Source organism: Choloepus didactylus, chromosome X (assembly GCF_015220235.1).
Source record: "Choloepus didactylus isolate mChoDid1 chromosome X, mChoDid1.pri, whole genome shotgun sequence".
Taxonomy (NCBI): domain Eukaryota; kingdom Metazoa; phylum Chordata; class Mammalia; order Pilosa; family Megalonychidae; genus Choloepus; species Choloepus didactylus.
This window is the reverse complement of record NC_051334.1, coordinates 156,411,765-156,424,389: the sequence shown is the minus strand read 5'-3', so window position 1 is coordinate 156,424,389 and position 12,625 is coordinate 156,411,765.

Below are 12,625 nucleotides of genomic sequence, written 5' to 3'. Positions count from 1 at the left end.
GAAGAAAGCAAAAAATGGAGGAATTAACTGCTTACCCAGAGAAATTAGAGAAAGAACCACAAACTAACATGAAAGTAAAAAGAAGGAAAGCTCTTATAACAGTCACATCTATTCCTAAGTTGTAGAGCAGAAATAAATGAAATTGAGAATACAAAAACAATAGAGAAACCAACAAAACCAGAAGATAGTTCTTTGAGAAAACCAATAAAATTGACCTTTCAGAAGGCTGACAAAAAAATAGGATGCACATGGATAAAATTAAAAATGGGAAAGGAGTCATAACCACTGACACCACAGGAATAAAGGAGATAATGAAAAGATTCTATGTGCAACTCTACGCTAATAAACTATACAACTTAGATGATGGGGACAACTTCCTAGAAAAGCAAGAACAAACAACATTGACAAGAGAAGAAATATATGACTTCAACAAACCAATCACAAGTGAAGAAATTGAATCAGTCATAAAGCATTCCCAAAAGAAAAGACCAGGACAAGATGGCTTCACATGTGAATTCCACCAGGCATTCAAGAAAAAAATTAGTATCAATCCTGCTCAAACTCTTCAAAAAATTTAAAAGTATGGAAACTTCCTAACTCATTCTATGATGCCAGCATCACCCTAATACCAAAGCCAGACAGAGATACTACATGAAAAGAAAATTATATGTCAATCTCTTTAATGAATATACATGTAAAAATCCTCAATAAAATAATCACAAATTGAATCCAGCAACACATTAAAAGAATTATACATGATGACCATGTGGGATTTATTCTAGATATGCAAGGCTGTTTCTACCCAAGAAAATCTATTAATGTAATCCACCACATCAGTAAGTCAATGCCAAAAAGTCATGTGATCATCTCAATTGATGCAAAAAAAAAAAAAAGGAATTTGACAAAATTCAACATACTTTGTGGACGAAAGCACTCAAACTATAGGAATAGAAGGGTGCTTCCTCAATAAGACAAAGGCAATATATATATATAAACTATCCCACAGCTAACTTCATACTCAACGGGGAGAGACAAAATGCTTTCTCTCTAAGTTCAGGAACAGGAACAGGATGCCCAGTATCACAACTGGTTTTCAGCATTATGCTGGAAGTTCTAGCTACAGCAATTAGACAAGAGAAAGAAATGAATGGCATAGAAATTGGAGAGGAAGAAGTAAAACTTTCACTGTTTGCAGATGTCATGATCCTATATGTACAATATTCAGAAAAATCTACAGCCAAGCTCCTAAAGCTAATAAATGAAGACAACAAAGTGTCAGGGTGCAAGATCAATACACAAAAATCAGTGTTCCTACACATTAATAATAAGCAAATTGAGAAGGAAATCAAGAAAAAATCCTAATTATCACAGCAACAAAAAGAATCAAATATTTAGGAATTACTTTAACTAAGGCCACAAATGCCTATACATAGGAAACTACAAGAAATTGCTAAATGAAATCAAAGAGGACCTAAATAAATGGAAGGACACACCATGTTCGTGAATTGGAAGATTAAGTATAGTTAAGATTTCAATTTTACATAAAAAAGTTTATAGATTCAATGCAATACCAGTTAAAATCCCGACAACTTTGGAGAATTAGAAAATCCAATAACTAAATTCCTGTGGAAGGGCATGTTGCCCCCAAGAGCCAAAATATCTTGAGTAATAGTAATGAAGTGAGAGGTCTCACACTACCTGATTTATATATATATATATAGCAAAGCTGCAGTGGAAATAATAGCATGGTACTGGCATAATGATAGATATACTGACCAATGGAATCTAATTGAGTGTTCAGAAATAGAACCTCTCATCAATGGAAAACTGATCCTTGATAAGGTAGTTAAGTCTATGCAAATGGGACAGAATAGCCTCTTCAATAAATGGTGTTTGGAGAACTGGATATCCATATCCAAAAGAATGAAATTGGACTCTTATCTCAAGCCTTATAAAAATTAACTCAAAATAGGTCAATGACCTAAACATCAAAGCTGAAAATATAAATCATTTAGAAGAAAATGTAGGGAAATATCTTAAAGATTTTGTGATAGCAGGTGAGTTCCTAGACTTACATCCATGGAGCAAGCAATGAAGGAAGAAATAGATAAATGGGATCTCCTGAAAATTAAACACTAGTGTGCATCAAAGTACTTTGTCAGAAAAGTAAAAGGGCAGCCTACACAATGGGAGGCAATATTTGGGAATCACATGTCTGATAAGGGTATAATATCCATAATATATGAAGATATCCTATAACTCAACAATAAAAAGACAGACAATGCAATTAAAAATGTGCAAAAGACAAGGGCAGACACTTTCATGAAGACAAAATACAAATGGGTCTAAAACATATGCAAAGAAACTGAACTTCACTTGCAATTAGGGAATGCAAATCAAAACCACAATCAGATATCATCTCACACCTACTAGAATGACCATTATCAAAAAACCAGAACATTACAAGTGCTGGAGTGGTTGTGGAGAAAGAGGCACCAAACTTACTCACTGTTGGGTATATAGAATGGTGCAACCACTCTGGAAGCCAGTTTGGTGCTTACTTAGGAAGTGTTCTAGTTTGCTAATGCTGCCAGAATGCAAAACACCAGAAATGGATTGGCTTTTATAAAAGGGGGTTTGTTTGGTTACACAGTTACCATCTTTAAACCATAAAGTGTCCAAGGTAATGCATGAACAATTGGGTACCTTCACTGGAGGATGGCCAATAGCATCTGGAAAACCTCTGTTTAGCTGGGAAGGCACATGGATGGCATCTGCTCCATAGTTCTGGTTTCAAAATGGCTTTTTCCCAGGGCATTCCTCTCTAGGCTGCAGTTCCTTAAAAATATCACTCTTCATTGCTCTTGGGGCATTTGTCCTCTCTTAGCTTCTCTGGAGCAAAAGTCTGCTTTCAAAGGCCATCTCCAAAATATCTCTATAAGCTGCAGCTTCTCTCTGAGGTCCTGTGCTTTCTTTGAAGTATCCCTCTTGGCTGTAGCAAGCTCACTCCTGTCTGGGCTTATATGGTGCTCCAGTAAACTAATCAAGGCACATGCTGAATGGGTGGGGCACATTTCCATGGAAACAACCTAATCCAAACATTCCAACTTAATCCCCACTAATATGTCTGCCCCACAAGATTGCATCAAAGAATATGGCTTTTTCTGGGGGACATAATACATTCAAACTGACACAGGAGGCTAAGTGTAGAATTGCCATATGATCCAGCAATCACTTCACATGGCATATATTCAGGGAACTGAAAGCTAGGAAATAAATGAATATTTGCACAGCAATGTTTATAGCAACATTACTCAATATTTCCAAGAGATGGAAACAACCCAAATGTCCATAAATGAACAAGTGGATAAATGAGTTTTGGTATATACATATGATGGAATACTACTGTTAGAATAAAGTCATGAAGCATGCAATGATGTGGATGAACCTTGAGGACATTATGTTGAGTGATATTGGCTAGAAACTAAAGGACAAATACTATATGGTACTCACTAATATTAACTAACATTAATCAGTGAACATTGAGAATTAAAGTTGAGAACACAGGTTATCAGGAGATAGCAAGTGGGTAGAGATTGGGCATTTGACACTGAAGGAGTATAGAAAATTCAACAGGATTGATTTTATAGATCCAGAAATGGACAGCACAATACTGCATGGGGACAGCACAGTACTATCAGTATGCTAAAGAAAAATGAGTGTGAGTACTGTTGATGTCTAGGGGCATGTATGATACCAGAAGGAAAGATGGAAGAAAATCCTGGACTGTTTAATTTAGTGAAAGCTAGAGTGATGAATGATGGTGATTAAATGTACAAATATAAGAATGTTTATACATGAGGGAGAAAAAATTAATGTAAACATTAAAGTTGTTGAAAATGGCATGGTATAGGGGAAAATATGAATGCAAACTAGAGTCTATAGTTAACAGTAACATTGAAATATGCTTGCATTGATTGTTACAAAGGTAGTATGCTGAAGCTAAATGTCAATAAAAGGGAGGTATAATGGAGGGTTATGGGAATTTTGGTGCTTTTGTTGTCTGAATTTTTACTGTATTGTATTGTATTGCATTTTTTCTTTCCTTTTTTGCTTTTTTTGCATTTATTTTTTTCTCCTCTTCCTCTTTCTTTGCTGAAGAAATTAAATGTCCTCATATAGATTGTGGTGTTAAATGCATAACTGTGTGATTATACCTGTACCATTGATTGCCAATTATGTTGGATTGCATGGGGTGTGAATAAAACTTTTGAAAAAATAAGGAGAGGTATAAAAGTGCTTTAGAAAATATGGAGAGAAGGATATACCTTTTCACTGTTGGTGGAGAAGTAGAATGGTGCAGCCCATCTGGATGGCAACACAGTGGCTCCACAGGAAGCTAAGTTTGGGGTTTCCATATGTTACAGTTACCCCATTATTGGGTATGTGCTTGGAAGAGCTGCGATCAAGGGCATGAATGGACATTTGCACACTGGTGCTTATGATGGCAGTATCCATGATTTTCAAAGGATAAAGGTGGCCTAAGATTATATCAACTGAAGACCTGAATGCTGAACTGTGGTATATGCACACAGTGGAATATTCAATGGCTGCAAGAAGGAATGAACTTGTGAGACATGGAACTAGTTGAATGGACATTTAGGACAGTAAGTTGAGTGAAATAAGCCAGAAATGAAAAGGCAAACATTATAATGCCTCACTAATATGGACTAACTATAATGTGCAAACTGAGAATTGAATCTGCGAGCATGGGTTATCAGGAGAGGGCTTTTAGTAAAGGTTTCTAGATTGTAAGTTCTTATAGCAGACACATCTATTCCTAAATTGTAATGGCTATTTCTAAATTCTGTAATTCTGAGCTCTTTTTGTGTTATCTGATTGGTCCCTGGAAATTTGGGTATCTGTATGACACCTAAAACTCAGATCCCAAGTTTGTATGGTCAGTTTACTCAAAAAACATAATTAGATGTAACCTTGAATAGGGAATGTGATCTGGTTTGTTTATACAGTTCAGTGTGGAGCTCCATTATATTCCAGAGTAATTTTGGCAGAGAATAAAAAAAAAAAAGGATTTGCAAAGCCCCCTTGAGGGACTGGTGAAAAGTGTCAAAATATTAAAGTTTCCCACCTGGGAAATTCCTCATCTTCTCACAAGCTTTGGGGACTACCAATTTGGAAGACCAAGCCCTCAATCCTGGAGCTGGCACTTATGAATCTTGTTACTAAAAAGGAGAGGTTAAGCTTATTTATAATTGTGCCTAAGTATCACTCCCAGAGAACCACTTTTGTTGCTCAGATGTGGCTTCTCTATGTAAACCAACTCTCCAAGTGGACTTGCAGCACTTCCCCCTATGTGGGACATGACCCCATGTGTGTAACTCTCCCTAGCAAAGTGGGACATGACTCCTGGGGATGAACCTGAACTTGACACCATGGGATTTAGAAAGAGCAAAAGGGGGAAGAGAAATAAAAAAACAAAATATTTCAGTGGTGAGGATTTCAAATGACATTGAGAGGTCATTCTGGAGGCTATTTTTATGCATTATATAGATTCCTCATTTTAGTTTTTAGTGTATTGGAATAACTGGAAGGAAATACCTGAAACTGCTGAACTGCAATCCAGTAGCCTGGATTCTTGAAGATAATTTTATAACTAATTAGCTTATATGGTGTGAATGTGTGACTGTGAAAACCTTGTGGCTCACACTCCATTTATCCAGGGTATGACCAGATAAATAGAAAAATGTGGACAAAAAGTAATTGAATAATAGGGGGGCTGGGGAGTGGGGGATGCTTTGGGTGTTCTTTTTAACTTTTATTTATATTCTTATTTTTATTGTTTTTGGAATGAAAATGTTCAAAAAGTGATTGTGATTATGAATGTACAACTGCTCAATGATACTGTGAACAGTTGATTGTACACTTTGTATGATTGTATGGCATTTGAATATATCTCAATAAAATTTCATAAAAAATCAACTGGCCATCGATATGAGTGTATATTACTGAACTATCAATTCCATTCCATTTGCTAATAAATCTATCCTAATTCCAGTGACATGCTGTTTTGACCAGTGTATCTTTGTAATATGCCTTAATTTCAGGAAGTGTGAATTTTCCAATTTTATCTTTTTTCTCAAGATGATTTGGCTATTCAGGTCCCCTTATGAATCCAAATTAATTTGTTGATTGGTTTTCCATTTCTACAAAATACGCTGATGGAAAATTGATTTGGAATATATTGCATCTGAAAAATAATTTGGGCAGAATTGAAATCTTAACTATATTTAGTCTTCCAATCCATGAATATGGAATGTCCTCCCATTTAAATAGGTTTTTGATTATTTCTTTTATCACTATTTTGTAGTTTTCTGTGTACAGATCCTTTACATCCTTCACTGAATTTATTCATAGATATTTGATTATTTTAGTTGCTATAGTAAATGGAATTTTTTCTTGGTTTCCTCCTCAGATTGTTTATCACTACTGAATGGAAACATTACTGATTTTTGCATGCTGTTCTTTTACATGCCATGCTGCTGAATTCATTTGTTAGCTCTAATAACTTAGTTGTAGATTTTTTGGAATGTTCTGTATATAGGATCATGTCATCTGCAAATATGAAAATTTTACTTCTTCCTTTCCAATGTGGATGTTCTTTATTTCTTTTCCTTGCCTAACTGCTCTTGCTAGAACACTGCCAGCACAATGTTGAATAACAGTCTTGTCTTGTTCCAGGTCTTAGAGGGAAAGCTTTCAGTCTTTCTTCATTGAGTATGATATTAGCTGTGGGTTTTTCATATATGCCCTTTATCGGAGGAAGTTTGCTTATATTCCTATCTCTGGAATTGTTTTAACCAAGAAAGAATTCTTGATATTGACAATGCCTTTTCTGCATCAATCAAGATGGTTATGTTTTTTTCCCCTTCAATTTTTTAATGTGGTGTATTACATTAATTGATTTTCTTGTGGTGAACCACCATTGCAAACCTGGAATAAAACTCACTTGATCATGGTGTGTATTTCTTTAATGTGCTGTTGTATTTGATTTGCTAGTGTTTTGTTGAAGATGTATGCATCTATTTACATTAGAGAAATTGATCTATAATTTTCTTTTCTTATGGTATCTACATCTCACTTTGGTATTTGGGTGATACTGGTTTCATAGAATGAGTTAGGTAGTATTCCCTTCTCTTCAATTTTTTGGAAGGGGTTGAGGAAGACTGGTATTGTTTTTTCTTGGAATTATCAGTATAATTCACCTGTGAAGCCATCTTGTCTTGGGCTTTCATTGTCAGGAGATTTTGAGGACTGATTCAATCTCTTTATTTGTGATTGGTTTGTTGAGGTTTTCCTTTAATTCTGGAGGCAGTGTGGGTTGTTCATATGCTTTTAGGAAATTGACCATTTCATCTAAATTGTCCACTTTGTTGGCATATAGTTGTTCATAGTATCCTCTTATGAATGTTTTAGTTCTGTGGGGTAAGTAGTAATGTCCCCCTCTCATTTCTGAATTTATCTGTTTTCCTCTACTCTATTTTCCTTTGTTCATCCAGCTAAGAGTTTGTCAATTTTGTTGATCCTTTCAAAGAGCCAATTTCTCATTTGGTTGATTCATTTTATTCTCAATTTCATTATTTCTGCTCTAATATTTGTCTTTCCTTCTGCTTTCTTAGGGATTACCTTCCTCTTCTTTTCTAGTCCTGCCAGGTGTGTAGTTAGGTCTTCTATGTTAGGTTTTTCTTCCTTTTTAACATAGGTATTAAATTTCTCTTTCATCACTGCCTTGCCTCTATCCTATACATTTTGATATTTTGTATTCTTTTCCATTAGCCTTGGAGTATTCATTGATTTCTCTTGTAATTTATTCTTTGAACCCCTGATTGTTTACCCTTCATATATTTGTAACTTTTCCTGTTCTCCAACTTACAATGATTTCCATCTTCATTCCATTTTGATCATGAATGTGCTTTGAATAATTTCTTTAGTTTTAAATTTATTAAGACCTATTTTGTGACACAACATGGGGTTTATCCTGGAGAATATTCCTTTAGCAGTTGAGAAGAATGTAAAATCTTCTGTTCTGCAGTTCAATATGCTGTAAATATCTGCTAAGTCTAGTTAATCTATGATGTTATTCAAGTTCTCTGTTTCCTTACTGATCCTCTCTAGATGTTTTATCTATTGATGAGAGTGGTGTATTCCAACTATTATTGTGGAGACATTATTTCATCCTTTAGTGTTGCCAGTGTTAGCCTCATGTATTTTGGAGCACCCTGATTAAGTGTTTAATTACTATGATTATCTTTTCTTTGTAGATTTCCCCTTTTATTAGTACATAGTGTCCTTCTTTGTCTCCTTTAACAGATTTGCATTTAAAGTCTATTTTTTGGATTTTACTATAGGTATCCCCACTCTTTCTTGGTTACTGTTTGCATGGAATATCTTTTCCAACATTTGACTTTCAACCTATTTTCATCCTTGGGTGTAAAGTGAGTCTCTTGTATGTAGCTTTTAGATGGATCATATTTTTAGCCATTCCACCAATCTGTGTCTTTTGTTTGGGAGCTTAATCTATTGACATTCAATCTTATTACTCTAAAGGCAATAATTCCTTCAATCATTTTATCATTTTGTTTTTAAATGTCATATCTCATTTTTTTCTCTTTTTTAACCTTTTGGTTACACTTACTGATATTCTTCATTTATACAATCTCTTCCAAACCCTTTTCTCCTGTCTTCATTTCAGTCTTAGAAATCCCCTTACTATTTCTTATAGAGCTGGTATCTTGTTAATGAGCTCTATCAGTTCCTGTTTCTGCGAAAATTTTAAAACCTCCCTGATTTTGAAGGGCAGTTTTAATGGATAAAGTCTTCTTCACTCACAGACTTTCTATTTGAGTACCTTAAATATATCATACCACTGCCTTCTTGCCTCCATGGTTTCTGATGAGATGTTGGTACTTAGTTTTATTGAGCTTCCCTTGTATGTGAAGAATCACTTTTCTCTTGTTGCTTTCAGAATTTTCTCTTCATCTTTGGCACTTGACAATCTGTTTAACAAGTGTTTTAGAGTAGGCCTATTTGTATTTATTCTTTTTGGAGTACATTGTGCTTATTGGACCTGTATGTTAATACCTTTCATAATGGTTGGTAAAATTTTGACCATTATTTCCTCATATATTCTTTCTATTCCTTTTCCTCTATCTTCCCCTTCTGGGATACTCATGACACATATGTTTGTGTTCCATTTTTTTCCATTATTTTAAAATCTGTTTTACTGACTGTAATATTTTGGATGTCCTACCCTCTAGTTTGCTGATCCTTTCTTCTGCCTCTTCAAATTTGCTATTTTATGCCTCCACTATATTTTCAGTCTCTTCTATTTTGCCTTTAATTCCCAAAATTTCTGTTATTTTTCACATGCTTTCAAATTCTTTTTTATACTCATTCAGTGCTTTCTTTATATCCTTTATCTCTTTTCCATATTTTCTTTCTTCTTGAATTGATTTAGGAGATTTGTTTGAACATCTTTGATTAGTTGTTTCAAATCCTGCATTTTGTCTGAAGTTTTAGTTTGTTCCTTTGACTGGGCCATAGCTTCCTGTTTCTTAGTATGGCTTTTACTTTTTGCTAATGTCTAGGCATCTGATTTCTTGATAAGTTTATTCTGGAAGTCAGTTTCCTTCTCTGGTCTAGTGCCCACTTGTTTACTGGCTTTGTGCTATAGCTTTTCTTTGACACTTGGTTCAACTTATTGTAGGCCTTTAGCATATCTTGTGTTACCTGATCAGAACTTTTTCTGTTCTTATTCATCTGATTTTTACTCTGGATATGTGGCATGAATTTTGAGATTGTACTGTTTGTACAATTGTTTCACACCCAAGATAGAGCTTCCTTTTCCCTTTTGCTCCTCCAGGAATATTGACCTCTTCTGTTTGTTCATATTTGCCTCTATATGCTTTTTTTATAGTATTTTTTATTAAATTCAGTTTTATTGAAATACATTCACACACCATACAATCATCCATAGTATACAATCCACTGTCCACAGTATGATAAAATAGTTATGCGTTCATCACCACAATCTATCTCTGAACATTTTCCTTACATCATTAAGAACCAGAACAAGAATAAAAAATAAAAGTGAAAAAAGACAACCCAAATCATCCCCCCATCACACCCCATTTGTCCTTTAGTTTTCATCCCCATTTTTCTACTCATCCATACACTAGATAAAGGGGGTGTGATCCACAAGGTCTTCACAATCACACTGTCACCCCTTGTAATCTACATTATTATATAATTGTCTTTTAACACTCCTTTCATTATCTCTAATCTATCTCTATCATTACCTGGAGGCCTAATTCTGGGAGAAGGGTCCCCCAAGAGAGGACTTACCCAAGTTCGTTTTTCCCCATCAAAGCAGTCACAGGACCCATGAAGGGGGTGTAGATAAGTTCCAAAGTGCCCTGGGGAGGAGACACAGAAATATTCCAATATTCTCTTGGATATTTTCCTGATTCTAAGCTTTCTTGTCATATCCAGCAGATGGTGCTCTTCAGCCAACTGTTCCCCACAGTCTTAACTTGGTACTTTGCCTTTAATTCTCAAGTGAATCTCCCCATGCTGGGGGTGTGGTTGAGACAGAGGCTGCCAGCCACTTTTGGACAGGGCAGGTTGAAACTGTTGATCAGATCCCAGACCCTGGAATCTGAAGTCTAATCAACCACCACTAACTCTGTGGAGCCTTGCACCCCCCTTTTCTTGGGGGAAGAGCCACCCTCAAGCAGCCTGTCCCCCACTGCCCCAAGAAGTTACTGTGTCTCTCAATCAGTCCCACTTCTGCCCCTGCTGGGGGCTGGGGGAGCTTAAATGGAGGCTGTCAGTTGCATTCTGTCCTGGGTGGATTAAAACTGCAACTGTTCTCAGAGCAAGAACCCAGCAGTCCAAATTCACTCATCAAAAACCACAATTGGTGCACGGCCATGTCCTCCCCATTCTCCCCATTCCTGGGAGAGAAGTCTTCTATTTGCAGCTATGGAGTGGCTCCTGAGTCATCCTGCCATGCCAATGGGGGATGGAAAGCAGCCTCCACAGTGTGGAGATATCTACTCAAAGCTCTTCACTGCAGTCTATCAGTCTCTTCCTTCTCTTCCTTTCTGGGGTCCAGACACCCCCCAACAGTTGTTTCTGTCAGTTCCTGGTTATTTATTAACTGCCCTGGAGGACTAATTCAATCCTATAACTCCCTGTTCTGCAATCTTGGAAAAAAATACATAACTTCTAATATGTAATCCATCTTAGGCCATTGTTAATATCAGTTAGAAATGGTTATCCATCCGATCTAATTTCTTATTATTTAATATCAACTTGTACCCAAGTAGCAGTTGCCTTTCCAGCTACTTCATTTTACAACATATTTTGATATCTAGCTGCAGCTACAAGACTACTATTTCTCAAAGGCATGTAAGTGAAAGTGATCTATGTCCCTTACAGGCCAAGGTTTTCAGAAGCCAGAGTGATTTATCCATGTTCTTTCTTGTTTCTGGCCACCTGCATAACATTGGGATTCAAGTTTTAGGGAACAAAGAATTGTCTAACCTGGAGCCCTGTGGTTTCTTACTAGATTAAAAAATATACTATTTCATTTAGCCTTTTCATTTGTAATATTTATGTTATAATATTCAAGTTTATCCTAATTGATATGTCCACAAAAATTATTTTTTTCTATATCCAATATGGAGCTATGGTGCACAGTCTTTCATTACCAACATTCTCTCTCTTTTTTCCTCTTCCCATTCCCCCATCCCCCAGTCTCCCATTCCCTGGTAATCTCTAATATTCTTTCTATCTCTTCAAATTTCCTGTTTCTAGTCATCACTTATAAATGATATCATGCAGTTTTTGTCCTTATGTCTTTCTTGTTTCACTGAGAAGAATGTTAAGTTTCTTCCATGTTTCAGCATGTCATATAGCTTCACTTTTTCTTATGCCTGAAAGATATTGCATTGTGTGTATCTCCCACATTTTCTTTATTCTTTCATTTATTGATGGATATTTGGGTTGTTTCCAGCTTTTGGCTGTTGGGAGTAATATTGCTATGCACATTGGTGTACAGATGTCTGTCTGCAACCCTGTTTTCACTTTCTGCAACTCTGTTTACACATGGAAGTGGGAATGTTGGTTCAAATATTAATTCTATATTTAACTTTTTGAGGAACACCTGTATTGCTGCCCATAGTTGGTGTACCTAATCTCTTAATAATAATTATCTTCCACAAGGCCACAATGTTTCTCAGTCACTAACCTCAGTTATTCTTCTATATGATGTGCTAAAAAGTATATTTTTGGGGCATCAGGAGATTTCAGTTTGAACCCCATTTTGCTACTTTCTAGCTGTTACTTGGTGTTAATTTGTAACATCCGGACCTCAATTTCTTCATCTAAAACTGCTTAATAATGCATTCTTTACAGTTGTGTGCATGTGTGTTGGTAAGTGTCGTGAAATAACTAAATGTGATAGTATCTGTGAAAGTTTCAAGCACATACTTTGTATTCACTAACATTAGTTATATTTGAATGATAAGAAAGTGGCTATAGA